Source organism: Narcine bancroftii, chromosome 1 (genome assembly GCF_036971445.1).
Source record: "Narcine bancroftii isolate sNarBan1 chromosome 1, sNarBan1.hap1, whole genome shotgun sequence".
Taxonomy (NCBI): Eukaryota; Metazoa; Chordata; class Chondrichthyes; order Torpediniformes; family Narcinidae; genus Narcine; species Narcine bancroftii.
Genome location: NC_091469.1, coordinates 430,003,072 through 430,024,902, shown reverse-complemented (window position 1 = coordinate 430,024,902; position 21,831 = coordinate 430,003,072).

Sequence of the window (21,831 nt, the reverse complement as noted above, 5' to 3'; positions counted from 1 at the left end):
TGTGATTTCATGCATACCACATACCTTTTTGGAATAAACTTGCCAACATTAGTACCCAATATAAGCACATGGTATTTAACTGAATTTTAAGGATGTATTTTCACTTTTAACCCACTATCTGCTGTGCATTGCCATTGTCTGTAGAATTGTGTGTGCAGTTTTAACAAACAAGAAGGCTATGTGTTCAATCACTCCCAGCCTTCTTGGCACTTCTCATAGCTACAAGGCCAGGATTGGCAATTCAAGGCTTCTACACAGACAATTGACTGTTCAATGATATATGGATGGAGGAGGACAGACCGAAAAGATGAAGTATAGAATTTGGGAGAAATAAATTAAGCCTGGATGAGAAATAAAATATAGAAAACCTATGGAGAGGACATTCATTACTCAATAAACCTGTTGATCTCTTCATAAACAGCAAAGCTCAATAGTTAGTCATCTCTGAATTAGTTATCTGCACATTTTCCTTATATTTTAACTGTTTACCACCTTATGTGCACTTTGAGTAAAATGTCCGCTTGCTCAACATTAACTCTCAAACCTGTTTGGTGGTTTCTTTTCTTTAACAATTGAAGCAGGGGCTCGAATGCTTTCACCTGTACTGCAATGTATGTGTTGTTTTGAATAATGATTTTGTTTATCTGAACCGAAAACTATAGGGCCAGTTATCAAAAATGAACAAGCAACCACTTTGTAAAATACACAAAGGGATAAAACATAAATGGTTTGCGCAATGTTCGATACAAGATGTTATGCCATTATCATATACCACATATCATACATTGAACAGATACAATTTCAAATAATATAGAAATGTTTAGCTGCAATTGCAGCATTCAGATGTAGATTCTTGAGAGTTTATGTTCTGTTCAAATAACTTTCAGATCAGTTTCTGATTTCAGATTTATAGTCAGAGTACATACATTTCATCACATACACCCCAGAAATTCTTTTTTAAATGGGCGAGGCAGAATAACCATTTACTAGTAGTGCAAAAAAATGTTCACAGAAGAGCAAGAAGTATTCTATACTGAGCTGCTTTAGATTCCAGTGTACACCTTGTGGAATCAAATTGATGTATAAGTGGGGAAGTCATGTACACGTTGTGGAGTCAAGTGCAATACTAAAACTTCCAGGCTTGCATGCAGGGGTTATATACATCACTGCTTTTGTCACACGGACAGGAAGTGACATCATCAGTGATGCCATCTCCTCAGATAAAAGCCTGTGTTGGATGCAGGTCAATTTCCAGCCTTTTCCACAGCACGTCTGCCATTTCAGGAGACGGTTTGCTTGCTGGTAAGTGGGTTGCCACTGCAGCCTATACATGTAAACAAATAAGGAACTGTAAGTAGATAACAAATGTAAACTGACTGCAAAATAGAGGAAAAAAGATCAATAAAGTCGACAAGTAAGAGTCTTTAAATGAGTCCCTGATTGAGTTTGTCGTTGTGGAGTCGGATGATGGAGGGGTAGCAGCTGTTCCTGAACCTGGTGGCACAAGTCTTATGGAACCTATATCTCTTTCCTGATGGCAGCATTGAGAACAAAGCATATGCTGGGTGGTGTGGATCCTTAATGATTGCTGCTGTTCTCTGACGGCAGCATTCCCTATAGATGTTCTCAATAGTGGGGAGGATTTTGCAAGTGCTGTCCCAGGCTTTACATTCAGGGGTATTGGTGTCACCATACCAGACTGTGATGCAGCTGATTATCCCTCTTTCCATACCTCTCTGTAGAAATTTGCCAGGTTTTCTTTGATCATACCAAACCTCCATAAACTCCTGAGGAAGCAGAGGCGTGGACATGCTTTCTTTACAATGCCGTGAGTGTGTTGGTTCCTGGAAAGATCCTCTGAGGTAGTGGCTCTCAAGAATTTAAATTTACTAACCTTCTCCACCTCTGATCCATCAATGGTCACTGGATTGTACACCTCTGGGTTTTCCTTCTTTTAATGTTTAAAAAAAATTTTCACACTATGAACCATATTAACCAAAATACACACAAACATTTCCCTCTTGAATATACACAGTGTGATTTTCTCCCATTTCCCCCCTCCCTTCCCTCCCTCCTTCCCACCTCCCCTCCCCACCCACTAAATATTCAACATATACAATACATTAAACCCATTAAACAATGTCATCACACAATGAAAATAAACAAGAAAATTGTGTCATCTACTTTTACACACTGGGCCAGTTCATTTCGTCTTCTTCTCATTCTGTCATTTTAGGGGGTGGAGATCCACGGTAGGACTTCTCTGTTGTGTTCCATGTACGGTTCCCAAATTTGTTTGAATACTGTGACGTTATTTCTTAAATTACATGTTATTTTTTCCAATGGAACACATTTATTCATTTCTATGTACCATTGCTGTTCTCTCAGGCTCTCTTCTGATTACCAGGTTGACAATATACATTTTTTTTGCTACAGCTAAGGCTATCATAATAAATCTTTTTTGTGCTTCATCCAAATTGAGGCCTAGTTCTTTACTTCTTATATTACTTAGAAGAAAGATCTCTGGATTTTTTGGTCTGTTGCTTTTTGTGATTTTATTTAATACCTGATTTAGATCTTCCCAAAACTTTTCCACTTTCTCACATGCCCAAATTGCATGTTCTGTTGTTCCCGTTTCCTTCTTACAGTGAAAACATCTATCTGATACTGTTGGGTCCCATTTATTTAACTTTTGGGGCGTGGTGTATAGCCTGTGTAACCAAATATATTGTATCATGCATAACCTCATGTTTATTGTATTTCTCATAGTTCTGGAGTGTAGCTTTTCCCATTTTTCATTTTTTATCTTTATGTTTAGATCTTGTTCCTACTTTGTTTTGTTAGATTTTTATCAAACAAGGGAAAAACCAGATTGGACCAGATTAGAGATAGATAAAATAGGGGAGAAGGTACCAGAACATATACTATATAAGTGGGATGAAAAGCTGGTGCAACATAGGAGTTCACCAGTACTGCACCATCTGCTCAACATTTGGAAGAAGATTCACGTAGAAAGGGAAAAAACAAATTACTAACTACCAAAATTATTGATGCAAAATCAACTAATCCCTTTCACTATAGATAACCTTTCCTTTAGAGAATGGGAGAGAAAAGGGATCAAAAGAATAGAAAATTGTTTTTTGGGAAATAATGTATTATCTTTTGAACTAATGAAGTACAAATATGGTATAACTCACGGTACAATGTTTGCATACCACCAACTGAAAACTTACTTAAAGGATAAATTGGGAAGCAGACTGAGATTACCAGAAGGAAGCAGCTTTGAATATGTGATTACAGACACAATGATAATTAAAAGATTTATAACAAACATGTACATCAAGCTGCAAAAGAAAGAGAATGATGAAACAAGCTGGCTTTTCCTTCTTGAAGTCAACAATCAGCTCTGTAGTTTTGGTGACATTGAGTGCAAGTTTGTTGTTTGTGGATCATTCAGGCAAGTTTTCAATCTCCCTCCTGTATGTTGACTCATCACCTTTTTTATACAATCCACTATCATGGTGTCGTCAGTAAATTTGTAGATGGTGTTTATTGTTGTACCAAGCCACACTGTCGTAGGTGTAAAGTGAGTAGAGCAGGGGGCTAAGAATGCTCCAGTACTAATGGAGAGAGTGGAGGAGATTTTCTTGCCAATCCTCACTGATTGTGGTCTGGAGGTGAGGAAATCCATCATCCAATTACATTGTGGGGTATTGAGACTCAGGTCTTGGAATTTGCTGATGAGTTTTGAGGGGATGATGTATTAAATGCCAAACTCTATTTGATAAAGAGGATCCTGATGAACGTATCTTTACTGTTCCTGGGTTTTGTGTAGAGCCAGTGAGATGGCACCCTATTACTACGATAGTCAAACTGAAACGTATTCATGTCACCACTCAGACAGGAGCTGATATGCTTCAACACCAGCCTTTCACTTTGTGAAATGAATGAAGAACTTTGTCAACTGAATGAAGAAAACATTACTTTTAATTGTCAGATTTTGGAAAAGCATACATAATCAGTGCAATACTAGAGCCTGTGTCCTAATGAATATTATACCATTGTTATGCATTGGTCTGTAGTTGGTAAGCTGATCAGTTTGCAAATTGGTTACCTCAACCACATGTGAAGGGATGCCCCAGCAATTTGTAAAGACATGCTGATTACATCATCTTGTTTTCAAGGGCAAGTAGATCTTTAGAGTTGACAAAAGAGCCATCTAATTTTTAGGGGACAACTAATCTACTAACCAATGAAATTAATGCCCTTTTATTGTGCAACTTTTATTTCAAGGAAACAAACAAAAAAAACAGGATAATTTAAACTCATGAAGCTGACAAGCAGGCTTTCAATTAGACTAAAACTCCTGGGAACAACTAGAACCTGAGGATTAAGATATTTACCACAACTATGTGCATCAGGAGACTATATCTTCTCAATACTGATTGCTTTGGGCATGCTTATGCTTCCTCTCATAAATATTTCAACCCACTTTGGGCTTTCTTTCTTCACATGGATCTTTACTTCCATGATAGCTACAACTAATGATACACAATTTTCTTATGTCGCCCTTTTCCATATGACGGGATAAACATTTATAGATCCATTGAACACTACAACACCGACTTAGACCCTTTGATCCATCTTGTCTTGGCAAAATTATTATTTTCACTGGTTCAATTGACCTGTATCCAGACCATAGGCCTCCATACCCCTCCCATCCATGTACTTAGCTAAATGTTTCTTGCTATTGAAAACTAGTTACTAATTTGTAACAGAAAAGTTTAAGAAACAAGAAGAGTGCAGTAACCTGCCTAAATGACTACAGACCAGTGGCAATCACATCCACAGTAATGAAGAGTTTTAAAAGATTGGGGTAAAGGTATATCAGTGATATGTTACAGTTCAACTATCGTAGCAAAAGGTCTATGGCGGATGCCATCTCACTGGCTCTACACAAAGCTCTGGAGCAGTAAAGATGCATTCATCAGGATACTCTTTATCAAATATAGTTCGGCATTCAACAACATCATCCCCTCAAAAATCATTAGGTCTACAGCAGATGCCATCTCACGGCTCTAAATTTTTTATTGACTACAGTTTGGCATTCAGCACCATTATCCCTCAGCACTAATTAGCAAAAACTCCAAGATCTTAGCCTCAAAATCCAACTGTGCAATTGGATCCTGGATTTCCTCACCTTCAGATACAGATTGTTAAGAACCACTCTTCCACAATCTCCATCAGCATCACAGGCTTGCATACTCAACCCCTGCTCTATTCATTTTACATCTACAAATATGTAGCTCGGCACAAAAACAACATTTACATATTTACTGATGATTCCACCTCAGTGGGCTGTATACAAAAATCAGCATATAGGATAAACTTGGCTGAATGGTGTCCTAGCAACAACATCTTACTAAATGTCACCAAGACCAAGGAACTGATTGTAGACTTTAGGAAAGGAAACCCAGAAGTGTCCGATATAGTGATCATTGTGGAATTAGAGGTGGAGAGGATGAACAAATTTAAATTCCTGGTAGTCACTATCGCTGAGGACCTTCCTGGACTCAACACATAAATGTCATTGTGAAAAAAGCAAGTGAGCATCTCTACTTCCTCAAGAGTTTGTGGAGTTTGGTATGACATCGGAAACCTTGGCAAACTTCTACAAATTTGTATGCCAACCAGCTGCATGACAGTCAGTTGTGGATGCATGAATACCTCCATGTGGAAAGCCCTGCAAAAGGTAGTAGACACAGACCAGTACATCACAGGCAAAACCCATCAACCATTGAGAAAATCAATATGGAACACTGGCATTGTAGAGCGGCAGCAATAATCTAGTATCTACCCAACCCAGGACATGCTCTGACAATAAATTTGTACTTGAACTTGAAGAAAATCCCCAAAACATGCCACATTTTACTTTATTTTCTTCATTCTTTGGATCAAGTGTATTGCTCTTTCATAAAGCAAGTTTAATATCTCAAAGGTATTTCCCTCAAATTTATATCTGGCAGGATGTGATGATGTGGTCCATAGTTTGTTATGGGTTATTGATTTGAATATATGCATTAACAGGCCAATTTATAAAAGTCCTCTTTGGATTTGGCTTTGAACTGGCCAAAAAAGTATAACCAAGCCGAATAGCAAACAGCAATGCCTCTTGCCTTGATGAGTTCACTGCATTCTGTTTTTCCTTCAAGCAGGAGACCAGTGAGATAGTGGAACATTGCTCTTTTACCATAAGACACCTGCAATTACAATCCCTGATGCAGATATTATATTGGTCATTTGGAGAGTAATCCATGACCATGAGAAATAACTTGCTCAGACTGAGTGAAACATAAAAGACTGAAGACACTGAGGTTGTAGTTAAAAAGACAGATGTGCTGGAAGAATTCAGCAGGCCCAAAAGTGTCCATAGAAGGTTTAGATATATACCTGGATTTTGGGCCTGAGCCCTTCAAGCTGCAAGTAAACAGCAGGCAGTTACATGAAGTAAAAGGCTGGGGAGAAGGGAAGAATAGGCAGGGGTAGGAGTACAGTCCTTTTGTCTTCATGGCTGTGTAGCTAAAAAACTGTTCAAACTCCATCTATATATTCATAGATGACCCACCGTTGTAGCCAGAACTTCTCAAATGAGTCGAGAATGGAAATGAGATGGGAAGATTATTGGCTTGATGACTGCCACTCCCTCAGCAAGATTCAAGGAGATGTTCACAGAACTCTAGAAGAAGAGTGGAACTCACTCTCCCATCTGAAGGTGGAGATAGTGGAAATCTCTCCAATGACTTGTCTTGGTCTACCCACATTGATGCAATGCCATGTCACCTGCATCCCTCACAACTTCTGCAAATGCACATTTTAAGTATCCAATCAGAGTGCATCACTGTGAGGTTCAGAAACTGCAGAGGGTTGTGAACACACCTCAGGCCAAAACATCCTCCTTCCTTTCAACACCTCCATCTATACTCCATACTCCCTGCTGACTTGGAAAAGGCTCAGTCCATCCCAACCATGCTCTTTTCACCCTCCTCTGGTGGAAAGAAGATTCATAAGTGTGAGATTTAACACCACCAGATTCGAGGATAGTTTCATTCCCACTGCTACCTGTCTCCTAAATGAACTTCACAATAGTTAAACTATGCTCTTCGCTCTATGCCAACTGATCCATATAACCACTTACAGCACAGAACAGGCCAGTTTGGCCCTACTAGCCCATGCCGTAACAAATCCCCACCCTCCTAGTCCCACTGACCAGCACCCGGTCCATACCCATCCAGTCCTCTCCTCTCCATGTAACTATCCAGTCTTTCCTTAAATGTAACCAATGATCCTGCCTCAACCACATCTGCTGGAAGCTTATTCCACATCCCTACCACCCTTTGCGTAAAGAAATTTCCCCTCATGTTCCCCTTATAATTTTCCCCCTTCAATCTTAAACCATGCCCTCTAGTTTGAATCTCCCCCACTCTTAATTAAAAAAGCCTATCCATATTTACTCTGTCTGTCCCTTTTAAAATCTAAAACACCTCTATCAAGTCCCCCCTCAATCTTCTACACTCCAGAGAAAAAAGCCCTAGCCTGCACAACCTTTCCCTGAAACTCAAACATTGAAATCCTGTCAATATTCTCGTGAACCTTCTCTGCACTCTCTCTATTTTGTTTATATCTTTTCTATAATTTGGTGACCAAAACTGTACACAGTATTCCAAATTTGGCCTCACCAATGCCTTGTACAATTTCATCATAACCTCCCTACTCTTGAATTCAATACTCCGATTTATGAAGGCCAACGTTCCAAATGCCTTCTTCATCACAGCATCTACCTGAGTATCAGCCTTGAGGGTACTATTTGCCATAACTCCTAAATCCCTTTGTTACTCTGCACATCTCAATAGCCTACCATTTAATGCATATGACCTATTTTGATTTGCCTTTCCAAAATGTAACACCTCACACTTATCTGTATTAAATTCCATCAGCCAATTCTCAGCCCACACCTCCGGCCTTCCTAAATCACCTTTTAATCTACAGTAATCTTCCTCACTGTCCACAACACCACCAATCTTTGTATCATCCGCAAATTTGCTTACCCAACTCTCCACCCCTACTTCCAGATCGTTCATATATATAACAAACAATAGTGGACCCAGGACCGATCCCTGAGGAACTCCACTGGCCACCAGCCTCCAATTGGACAAACAATTTTCCACCACTACTCTCTGACACATCCCATCCAACCACTGCTGAATCCATTTCACTACCTCCTTATTTATACCTAATGCCTCCACCTTTTTTCCTAACCTCCTATGGGGAACTTTGTCAAAAGCTTTGCTAAAGTCTAAATAGACAACATCCACAGCTTTCCCTTCATCAACCTTTTTTGTAACCCCCTCGAAAAACTCAATCAGGTTTGTCAAGCATTATCTACCCCTGACAAAACCATGGTGATTACTCCCTATCAATCCCTGTACCTCCAAATATTTGTAAATACCATCCCTCAGAACACTTTCCATCAACTTGCCCACCACAGGCGTCAGACTCACAGGCCTATAATTCCCAGGTTTACATTTGGACCCCTTCTTAAACAGCGGAACCACATGCGCCACCCTCCAATCCTTTGGCACTACCCCAGTGGCCAGTGACATCCTAAATATCTCTGTTAATGGCCCCACTATCTGTCCACAAGCCTCCCTGAGTGTCCTTGGGAATATTTTGTCCGGTCCCAGAGATTTATCCACCTTTATCTTTTTCAACACAGCTATCACTACCTCCTCGGTTATCCTTATATGCTTCATGACCTCCCCACTATTTTTCTTTACTTCAACTGCTTCAATATTTTTTTCCCTAGTGAATACCGAGGCAAAGAAATCATTCAAAATTTCCCCCATTTCCTCTGACTTCTCACTCAGCGTACCCTCGTTATCTACAAGGGGTCCAATTTTATCCCTCACTAATCTTTTACTTTTAATGTACCTGTAGAAACCCTTTGGATTTATTTTTACTCTGTCTGCCAAAGCCTCTTCATGCCTTTTTTTGGCCTTTCTAATTTCTTCCTCAAGATTCCTTCTACACTCCTTGTAGTCTTCCTTAAAATTCTCAGCTCCCTGCTCTTTATACCTCTTGTATACCTCCCATTTTCTCCTAACCAAATTTCCAATATTCCTCGAAAACCAAGCCTCCCTTTGATCCTCACTGGGACATATCTACTCTGTACTCTCAAAATTTCTTTTTTGAATCTCCTCCATTTTTCATTTACATCCTTACCTGAAAATATCTTGTCCCACTCAATACTCCCCAAATCCCTTCTTATTCCTTCAAAATTTGCTCTTCTCCAATCCAGAACCTCAACTTTAGGCCCCTCCTTGCTCTTCCCTAAAACTACCCTAAAACTAACAGAGTTATGATCACTAGACCCAATTTGTTCTCCAACATTAATGTTCGATACCTGACCTAGCTCGTTCTCTAACAGGAGATCCAGTATTACACCGTCCCGTGTCGGTGCTTCTACTAATTGATTTAGAAAACAATCTTGAACACATTTAACAAACTCTTGCCCATCCAGCCCTCTAACTGTATGGGTATCCCAATCAATGTGAGGGAAGTTAAAATCTCCCATGATCACTACCTTATGATTCTCACACATATATGTTATCTTCCTACAAATTTGTTCCTCTAATTTTCTTGGCCCATTTGGTGGTCTATAATACACCCCTATTAGCATCCGCATGCCTCCTTTACCCCTCAATTCTACCCAAACAGCCTCACTGGATGATCCCTCCAGACCATCCTGCCACCTCACGGCAGTAATGTCCTCCTTAACAAGCAGAGCAACTCCTTCCCCTTTTTTACCCCCTGATCTATCACATCCATTTTGTAACTGCACTTCTGTAATGTGCCTTTCTTGATCTACAGTGCATAAGATGTTTAGCTGGACTGTTTGCAAAAGAAATTTTATCACTGCCTCTTGGTGCATATGATAATAAACTTGAATTTGATGCTTAAGATAAAAATAAGACAAGGTCAAAGAAATGGAGGTTTACAAACTTATAAAAGGATAAGCAGTCAATGGATTGATAGAATGAGAGTCCAGAATAGACCTCGTTTCCAGTGGTGGGATAAATAGTGAGTTCAGAGTACCTACTCCCTACCCACATAACATAACATAACAATTACAGCACGGAAACAGGCCATTAGGCCCTTCTAGTCCGCACCGAACCAAACACCCCTTTCTAGTCCCACCTCCCTGCACAATGCCCATAACCCTCCATCTTCTTCTCATCCATATACCTGTCCACTATCGACGTAATCTACCAAGTTCGTTCTCAAAAGAGGACATGCAAAATCATTGAGGACCGTTATCACCCTGCATACAATATCTTTTAGGAAAGAGGTACAGGACTATCATAGCAAGTACCATAGGTCTGAGAAATAGTTTCTTCCAATGGGCAGCAATAATGCTGATCAACCAAAGAAACTGCTCACTTTAACCATCCAGGACTCTCATATTTTGAAATAATCGTAAATATGAATACTTTTCCTGTGTATGTATTGCTTGTCACTTTGAGTGTTATGTCTGGATGCTTGTCTGCATGTTTTGCACCGAAGTCTAGAGAATGTTGGCATTGTGCAATCAAATGATAATAAACTTGACTTGAGTAGCAGCACTGGAGAAGGTTGCAGAGGCAAGAAATTAAAAAAGGATACTCTTAGTACACATGGCAAAGTATAGATAAGGGTTTTCTCAGTCGATAAATGATGTTATATGATTTAATAGCAGGTAACGTGATCCAGTTAGATTAAATCTTGAAAGATTAAGCCACATTTGAACCAAAAACACTGAAGCTCAAAATAATGAATTTGCATGGTGTGTTTCGTGCCTGGCCCATTTTTTTGCTTTTACAATTCCTAGCCTACACATATTGTTTACAATTGGAAAACACTAGAGAAAATAAGAAATATGAACCGGACTTTTAAATAGGGGGATCAGATTGGTAAGTTATTGAACTGTTTTAGGTTACTGAAGGAAGCAAACTAGACTGAAGCAAACCATGGAGCGGATCGCTAGAGTCGCGTGGGAGACCATTGGAAGTGCTGTACAAGAAGGTAAAAATGCAGAAAACAGGTCAGAATTGGGGTTAGAGTGAAAGTTAACCCAGTTCGATCTCAATAAGGGACTGGGGGGGATTAAGCTGCAAGTGAGGGACAGAGCGAGCATGTTCCAAGCTGTTAAAAAGGCAGTAGGATCGGTAAGTGTTCTTTTGGATCTCTCCATTGGTCAATTTGCTTCAGCCAATAAAAAGAAGGGAAGCACAAACAGAGCAGTCAGTGAGTGAGTGGCTCAGGTTAGGCGTGGAACTTTGAGGCTATGGCTTGAGAGGCTTCATGGATGAGATGGTGATGCAGAATTAAGTAAGTAAGGGCCACCATATTTGATGAACAAAAAAGCAGATAGGCATAGGTAATGGCAGATTTTTAGTTATCATATATTTTTCTTCTAGTCATAGTCAGTAGGAATGACATCCAAGGCAGTATCTTTGATGACTTCATCTGCGAGAAGTGCATCCAGGAATTGGAACTGGAATTGGATGAACTTCAGATCATTCACAAGGCTGAGGGGGTGAAAAACGGGAGTTACAGGGAAACTATCACACCTAGGAGGCAGGAGGAAGGGAGGTGGGTGACAGGAGAATTGGAGGGAGGAGGAAGTCAGTGCAGTGCACCCCTGTAACCGTTCCCCTCAATAACTTGTATACCATTTTGGATACTGTTGGGGAGGCAACTACCAGGGAAAAGCCATGGCGATCAGGTTTCTGATGCAGAGTCTGGTCCTGTGGCTAAGAAGATAAGAGACGAGAAGAGGCGAGTTATAATAATTGGGAATTCCATAGTTAGGAGGACAGATAAGAAGTTCTGTGGAAGAGATTGAGATACTCAGATGTTATGTTGCCTCATTGGTGCAAGGGTCCAAGCTATCTCAGATTGAATTCATGGCATCCTCAGATGGAGGGTGAGCAGCCAGATGTTGTGGTCCATGTAGGGACTAATGACCTGGATAGGAAGGGTGAAAAGGTCCTGCAAAGAGAGTTCATGGAGTTAGGTGCTAAGTTGAAGGACATGACCTTCAGGGTTGTGATGTCAGGATTACTACCCTTGTCACATGCAGGTGAGGTTAGAAAAAGAAGGATAATGCAGCTTAACATGTGGCGAAAGAGATGGTGCAGGATGGAGGAGTTCAGTTTTTTTGGATCATTGGACTCTTTTTTCCAGGAAGGTTGGGATCTGTTCCTATGGGACAGTTTGCATCTGAACTGGAGGGAGACTAATACTAATATCCTTGTGGAAGTTTTGCTACTGCTTCTCCTGTGGTGGGGGTGAGGGTGGGGTGGGGTGGGGAGGGGTGGCAGAGGGGGATGGGAACCTGAGCAGATAGTGGAGTGGAGGTGGAAAATGATGAAACGATTACATGAAACATTAGAAGACGAAGAGTTGTAAATGGTAAAAACATTTCTTAAGTGCGTCTATTTTCGTGTTGTAAGAAAGGCAGAAAAGCTTAGAAAGCATGGATTGGCATGTGGAATTATGACATTGTGGTCATTATTGAAACTTGATCACAGGAGGGGCAGGACTGGTAGCTCAATGTTCCGTCCAGGCTTCCATTGTTTCAGACATGGAGGGAGGGAGGGGAGTGGCATTGCTCATTAGTGAAAATATTGCAGCTATGCTCAGACAGAACAGCCCAGAAGGCTGATCTACTGAGGCTATGTGGGTGGAACTGAGGAGCGAGAAAGGTATGACCACATTCATGGGGTTGTTTTATAGACTGGCCAATAGTCAATGTGAATTGGAGGAGCAAATCTATAGAGAGACAACACTCAGCTGCATGAAACATAAATTTGTGATAGTAGGAGTTTTTAAACTTTCCACATATTAATTGGGAATCCCATACTATAAAAGGATTGAATGGCTTGGAGTTTTCAAATGTGTTCAGGAAAGTTTTTAAAATCAATATACAGAGGTACAAACTGGAGAGAGTGCAATACTGGATCTCATTAGGGAATGAGACAGGACAGATGACAGAAGTAGGTGAAGGGGGACATTTAGTGTTCAGTGATCATAATGCCAATAGATTTAAGTTAATTTTGGAGAAGGATAGGCCTGAGCATCATGTTGAGATTCTAAATTGGAGAAAGGGTAATTTTGAGGAATTGAGGATGGATCTAGAATGCGTGGATTGGGTTAAGTTGTTTTCTGGCAAGTTTCTACAAAGCAAATGGAAGACCTTCAAAGGTGAAATTTTGAGATTACAGTGTTTGTATGTTCCTGTTAAGATTAAAGACAAGTTTAACAGGCATAGGGAATTTTGAGGAATTTTGGAGATCTGGTTCCGAAGAAGAGAGAGTGTATAGCAGGTATAGGCAACATGGAGAAAACGATGTACTGTACTTGAGGAGTATAAAAAATGCAAGAAAAGCTTAAGAAAGAAATCAGGAAGGATAAATAAAGACATGAGGTTGCTTTGGAAAACATGTGAATGAAAATCCTAAGTGTTTCCACAGGTATATTAAGAGCAAAAGGATAGTAAGGGACACAATTGAAGATTAGAGTGGTCTGTTATATATGGAGACAGAACAGATGGGCAGATCGGAAATGTTTTTTTTTTGCATCAATATTTACTCAGGAATCTGGCACTGAGTCTAGAGAAGTAAGGAAAACAAGCAATGAGGTCCTGGAGCATATGCAGATTAAAGAGGAAGAGGTGTTGCTGTCTTAAAGCAAATATTTCCTTAGAACTTGAGGGAGGCTGGGGTAGAAATTGCAGGGGCTCTAGCCACAGGTGTTTTGCTGGAGGATTGAGGGTAGCTCATGTTGTTCTGTTGTTTAAAAACAGCTCTAAAAGCAACCCAGGAAATTATAGGCCAATGAGTCTGATATCAGTAGTAGTTAAATTATTGTTCTAAGAGATCAGATATACAAGTATTTGGATGGCCAGGGACTGATAAAGGATAGTCAAAATGGTTTTGTTTGTGGTAAGTTGTGTTTAACCAATCTAATAGAGGTTTTCGAGGAGGTTACCAGGAAAGTTGATGAACGAATGCTGTGGATATTGTCTACATAGACTTTAGTAAGGCCTTTGACAACTTTCCACATGGGAGGTTAATCAGGAAGGTTCAGATGCTTGGTATTCATAGTGAGGAGGTAAAATGGATTCAACATTGGCTTTGCTGGAGAAGCTTTTCAGACAAGAAGCCTGTGGCTAGTAGTGTGTCTCAGGGATCGGTACTGGGATCATGGTTGTTTGTCATCTTTATCAATGATCTGGATGATAAGGTAGTAAATTGAATCAGCAATTTTCCAGATGACACAAAGATTGGGGAAAATTTGGTGACTCCATCTTTAGAGTATCGTGTGCAGTTTTCATCGCCTAACTACAGGAAAGATATCAATAAGCTAGAAAGAGTGCAGGGTAGATGAGATACAAAGTAGAGGACATGAGTTAAGGATGAAAGGAGAAAACTTTATCAGAAACATTATGGGTAACTTCTTCACACAGAGAGTGTGAGAGTGTGGAATGAGCTGCCAGCTGAAGTGGTGAATGGAGGGTCCATTTTAACATTTGAGAAGAATTTGGAAAGGTACATGGATAGGAGGTCTATGGACTGGATGCAGGTCAGTGGGATTAGGCAGAATAATAGCTTGGCACCCACTAGAAAAGCCAAAGGGTCTCTTTCTGTGCTTTAATTTTCTAATGTTCTATTTGGAACCATGCTCCCAATGATCTTACTCACAAATGTAAGATTGCTAGAGAAGAAAATGGATTACCCGAGAAAGGTATGACCACATTCATGGATTGTGAACCAGAGAGAACTGCAGGGCTGCTGTGCTCTGGTGATTACAGAAACATATCTCCATTCCAGATTCAGTGATCCAGCTAGATGGCCTTATCTCCTTCAGGGCAGACAGTGATCCTGCTGCTTCCTCAAGTCTCGAGGAGGGGGTCTGTGCATTTACATCAGTGAGAACTGGTACACAAATGTCCCTGTTGTTAAAACCTTCTGCTCAGCAGAGATAGAGGACCTGATGGTGAAATGCCCAGGGAATTCTCGACCACACTGCTTATGTCTGCCTTTGGCAAATGAGGGTGAAGCAATGAAGAATCTTTATGGTGTCATCCGTGAAGCCCAGATATTTAACCTTGGCATTTGCATGATTATAGCTGGTGACTTCAACCACACCAACCTGAAAATTGTTCTAACACGGTTTCAAAAACATGTCAACTTCACAACCAGAGGAGAAAACACCCTGGATCGAGTGTATGCCAAGATCCCTGGTTCATACGAAGCTGCCCCTTGCCACCACCTTGGATACTCGGACCAGTGCTAACCCTGACATGCTGACCACTAGAAAAATTACCAAAGTAATTTCGCAGGCAGATCAGGACATGGTTGTGGGGAAGGGGAGAATATGGACTAGAGCTGTTTCAGAGAGGCGGCCACCAACAACAACTAGATAAACTTCAATGAGTACACAAACTCAGTGACTGGCTACATTACCAAGTGTGTCGAGGCTGTCGTGAAGATCAAATTGTGAGACACAGAGGTCCATGCACTTCTCAGAGCTCCAGATGCAGCCTTCAGGACAGGAGATAAGTTGGTATTAAGAGCAGTCAGGGGTGAACTCTTCCATGCAATCTGAAAGGCAATGCATGGGTAAGCACAAAAGATCTGCTGTATGACACCAGTGACACAAGGCACATGTGGCAAGGGATCAAAAATACAACAGACCACAAGACAATACTGGGGACCAATGACAACAACTCCTCCCTTCTGGGTAGAACGAATATCTTCTACGCACAGCTCAATGACAAAAACACACTGATGCCAAAGAAAGCTCCACATTCCCCTGAAGTACAGGCCCTTTGAGTAGCTGTGCCCAACATGAGGAAAATCCTATTGAGGGTGAATCTACACGAGGCAGCGGGACCAGACAAGGTACCCAGTTGGATACTGAAGGACTGTGCAGACTAACTGATGGAGTCCTTTTGGAGGTGTTCAGCACTTCATTACATCAATCAATTGTCTCTGTGGATTTCAAGACACCGACTATCATCTCGATGCCAAAGAGGGAATCAGTAACAGGCCTTAACAACTACCACCCAGTGGCACTGACTTCCACTATTATGAAATGCTTCAAGCATATGGTGATGGAATGTATCAAAGCACACCTCCCAGAGACACTGGCAACATTTCAGTTCACCTACAGCAGTGGTTCCCAACCTCTTTTATGCCCCGCACCCCTAAAATTTTTTAATATGTTCTCGCACCCCTTAAAGAAATAATTTATTTAAGAATAAAGGTGAAGGTGACCAAAACAAATTTGTATAATCAATTTTTAATAATATATAAGCAAAAATGAAACATATAGAAAAGAAAAAAATATTACAACAAATTAAAAGTTGCATAAACCCTACAAAAAAATTAAATTTTCATCCATGCATGAAATTTCTTAAAAAAATTAAAGAACTAATGTTCAAATGTTCATAAGCCAATTTAAATTAATTGACTCTTTTGTTCCTGTTTATTGCTTAAGAGTTTTTCAAAACGTGGCACTTTGTTGCTGTGCACCCAAGCGATTTCTAGATTTTGTCTTGATTGACAAAAGGGCACTAAATCCAGACTCATCGGCGCGAATGGGATGAGCCCAGTTAGTGCTTTTTCACAAAGTCTTGGAAACGTGTCCATTGTCGAAAACCAATATTGTTCCAAAGTTTTGCTTTCAAACTGCAGTTCAAGAATACGATTTGTGCGCAGTTCAGTCAGATCTTCCTTCAGCTCTTCATCGTCTGACATATTATCCAAATCAAAGGAGTATGGATTTATATTTAAAAAAACTGAAATGTTATCTCGCACCCCCGTTTGGGAAACCCTCACTTACAGCTCTAGCCTTGTCCCTCTACTCCATCCTTGCCCACTTGGAGAATGATGTCTCAAACGTCAGGCTGCTGTTCACTGACCAGTTTGACATTTAATACAGAGGCTGGTGGAGAAAATGGCCTTGCTGGGACTCAATGTTCATCCCTGTAACTGGATTTTGGACTTCCAAATGGAAAGATCACAGTCTGTCCATATTGGCAGCAGAATGTGAAGCACCATTATGCTGAGCACTGATACACCTCAAAGCTGTGTGCTCAATCCTCTCCTGTTCACACTACTGACCCATGACTGCAACACCAGATCCAACTCTAACAGAGCCTTAAGTTTGCAAATGGCTTGGCAGAGGTTGGCATCATCATGAATAGCAATGAGTTGCAAGACAGAAAAGAGGTGGAAAATCTCATGAAATGGAGCAAGAGTAACAACCGGAATCTCAATGTGGTCAAGACAAAGGAAATGATCATGACTTCAGGCGGTCCAGGGACAAACTCCCTCCACTATACATCAATAGCTTGGTAGTGGAGCACCAAGTTTCTAGGAGTCCATTTAAGAAGTGACCTATTCTGGACACCCAACAGCTCCTCACTTATCAGGAAGGCACAAGTGTGATTGCACTTCCTTTGAAGACTGAGGTAGGCAAGGCTACCAACCACCATTCTGTCAATAAACTCGTGGGCCAAAATGGTTTGTTACTGTGCTGTATATCTAAATAAATAAATAAATGTACTGCGTTTATGTATAATTTGTCTGTATTTGTGTTATGTATGTACACGTGTTTTGAACTGTTCTTCACTGTGGACTGGTGAACTCTGCTTTGTCCTGTTTTATTGGTACAATCGGATGACAAATAAACTTGAACTTGAAATTGAACTTGAACTTACCAATGTTCCAGACATCATTTTATCATGTATAATTTATCAGAGAGATTTTTTGAGTGACCTTTACTAATTCCAAACTTTGTCAGTTTTTCGGAAATGCATTTAAGTTTTAATCACTTGGACGGATGGAAATGTCAGTCACGTCTTTCTGTTGCATTTAATATATTCTGTCAAACTATCAGTCACCCCCTAGTTAAAATAAGAGTATATTCTTGATTCTGACTGGTTGCAAAATCAGCTGAGGAAATTTAGAAAAATTATATAGAAACAAGCCCATGCTATTTTTGTCAAACAGTTGCAATAATGTTAGAAGCCTCCTGGCCAGATTCATGCTGTAACTGGCCTGGTGTATGATGCTTCTTGGGGCCAGGTGAGCTAGTGTACCTGGCACCACTCGAGAAGAATTCCTTTCATAATAACTTTCAATATACTTGATCCAAGAAAAAGAATTCTTGAGGGTTCTGGATAACAACTTGAAGGTAAATTTGTTTGTGCCATATCTAAATGGGCTGAGCCATAAGGTGTAGCTGCCTGAAATGCTTTGTGATGTGATATTATTGTGGAAATGTAATTTTAATTTTTATTAGTATTTTGCTGTAGAAATGTAGAAAAAAAAGAACTCAAGAACATTGCAACATTTTACTTTAATCTTTCCCTTTGGGTTATTTTATTCTAATGAACATTACTGATTGTCATTATTTGCCATCAGCATAGAGAGCATTGCATAATCTTGATGCTTTCTATGGGAAAATGACAGTATGTGACATTTAAAAAAAATTCACATTATTATTGGTGTTTTTACAGTGAGGAAATAATCTTTTCTGAAGGAGAAATAAAGCAAAGAACTTTCTTTTTAATGTTGCAATAAGTTCATTTTAAAACTAAATTAAAAATCAATGTATAAAGGGAAACAAAGGATTAGATTTTTAGTTCTGTAAAACCCACTGACACTGTCTTCCTTCAAAAGCAGACAGTGAACTTTTAAAACAACTTCTATGCCAATTAGTGGTAACTGAGAACAGTTTTGCTCACTGGAATCATGTTCAATGGAAATAAAGGTGCTTGACACTGAGGGCTTGGACAATTTTCACATTGACACTTAAACAATCATTAGGGTAAAATTAAGTTCTAGAATGAATAGATTTGGAGAAAGTTTGTATGGTTTCTACTGTCTCTCCATGGTTATGAAAGGCTCAAGAGATGGAAACAACACATATTCCACAGGCAATGTAAGTGTAATTGTAGTGCAACTTATTTGTTCACATCAGTTTGCCACGTGTAGCAAAAGTGGCTTCAATAAACTTTCCTCTATTTCACCATGAGATTGAGCGGGATTTTGCTGAGTGGGAGTCGCCGACTGTGACAACACAGGATGTTCCAATGTTTTGAATGACTTGTGGACACCTCTATATAGCAAGCTCCCATAATGTTATTATGTTCAAAAGTCTGGCTTATGTTTCTTCCCATTAATAGTTTCTGGGCGCTGACCTAAAAAGATGGTTATATATTTTTGCTTACTAAAGATGCCGCGTGACTTGCTGAGTTTCTCTAGCATTTTTGTGTATTGCAGAACTATTTTCTTCACTCTCTCTTCACTTTGAATAGTTCTTTCTATTCAGTCTTCTGTGATTTTATTAAAATACAATGAAGATATGGTAACTACGCAAAGTGATTTATGTGTCCTTATGGACAGTATCAACTTATGGCCATCTATAAAAATGGAATCTGTCCATAACCTGGGGATGGCCTCCAGTGTATACTTGGAGAAGGAAGTCCTGGAGTTGACAAGCATATTCCTGAGCATGCCTTGTGCATGAACAATGAAGACAACTGGGTCAGCCAATCAGTGGCATAGCTAGTGGGGGTGCAGTGGGAGCGATAGCACATTTTTCATGTGGCACCTGGACTGACACTGCTGCCACCCTCCCGATCTGACACAACCAAAAAAAAAATCAGTGCAGTCTGCTATTCACCCACTGACTCACCATCTGGCATGTGTCTGGCTCCCCCTAACTTTAGAACCTGGCTACGCTCCTGTGGCCAATACAAGTCATATAGAACCGAGCAGAATTTTGTTTATTGACAGGGTGGTTAGTTTTTCAAACACTCACTCCAGGGTGTTGTAGGTGCTCAGTTATGGATATATTCAGTATTGAGGTTGGTAGGCTTGGAGACCGGGGAATTAGAAGATATGAAAATCGATCAGAAATGTGTGCATGATTGGTTATGAGCTTATTGAATGGTAGAGAAGACTTGAGGACTAACATGACCTATTATTGTTTCTATTTCTTATTTCTTTTTATTGTGATATCTCTTTACCTTCATAGGAAATGCCTTACATGTGATTGGAAGCATAACAGCATGTCTTTACTGAACTGGGCCTTATTATTTAGAATTGGGATGGCAAGTTCACCACAGCTGACCCACAGGAGGTAAATCTAAACTTAATATATTGGATAGTGGCAAGTGTAGTTAGCTTGTCACTGGCAGAAGGTCTGGGCTATTTCATTTTTATTCCTTGCAGATCAAACTCTGGTAAACAAAGAAAATTAAAATGGCAAACTTTGATTTGCAACATTTCTTTCCCAGGCTCTGGAAATCCCAAACAGTTTTTGGACAATGAATTGTTTTTTTAAAGTTTGATCACTGTGGCAATTCATATTCACCAACCTTCGAGACATTGCATTCTTACTATAACCTCGCAGTTTTCTTCTCCATGGTGTTGGTTAAAGAATAATTGTTATTTTGAAAAGACTCCAGCAAATATGTACAAACAATATAAGACCTTTTAAAAGAAATCATACTATATAATATACAGAGTCGAGTATTTTTTTTCTACCCAGATATTAAATAAACTATAAAAGGCAAAGGGAAAAAAACTAAAATAAAACTAAAAATTAAGGTACATATCATCTGTGTCACAACCTTAATTCATTCTCTTCTTTATTTATCTGTCGGGACAGCTTGTATCTTAACTCATTTCTCAAGGTGAAGGGGTATACATCATATATGTGCACTTATGTGCTTCAGATATGGCTGCCACACTTCAATAAACATATCATACTTCTTCCTCAAGTTATAAGTAATCTTCTCCAGGGGCATGCAACTTTGCATTTCCATATTCCATCATGTAATATTAAGTGAGCGTTGGACTTCCACAAAGCGAACTTCAAAAGTTGAATTTGGTGTTAGGATAATCTAAACTGTACTTCATTAATATCTCCCAGAAGGAACAATTCTGGATCTTGTGGAAACTCCACTTTTGTAATTTAAAAAAAAAAATCCCCCAGGTCTACCAAGAAGGATCTCACCTTCGTACATAGCCAGGTGGAGTGGATAAAGGTTCCAACCTCTACGTCGCATCTGAAACACATATCCAAAATTTCTGATTTAATTTATGTAATTTTTGCAGTGTGAGGTACAACTGATGCAGGAAATTGTACTGTACCAGCATGTATCTGGCAATGACAATCCCTGTCATGTTGTTCAGACACAAGTCTTCCCATCAATTTGGCTGCAATATTGGAACCTTGTCCCCATCGGTTTGTATTTAAATAGAAAACTGACTTACTACAGAAATATAATGTAACAATTCAGAAACATTTATTAGAAATTTGGACTAAAAGGAATTTATTAATAGGATCAAAAGGTAGTTTATCAGTTCAAACCCCAATATATCAAAATAAATTGATTCCTTTTTCATTGAATAATAGAGTTTTAGAAGGTTGGTGGATTAAAGGAATAAAAAGATTGTAGGATTGTATTGAAGAAGGTAAATTTTAAACATTTAATCAGCTTAAAGAGAAATTTAGGATTTTAGAGAATTCTCTGTTTGTTTATTATCGAATTAGGGCATTAATTTTGGAAGAGAAATGAAAATTTCTAAGTTAACTAAACTTGAATTTATGTTTTCATATTTTTCAGATAAAGGTTTTATATCAGAAATGTATGCATTATTACAAGATACTATGGTTAAAAAAAGTTTAGATACATCTTGGATTAAATGG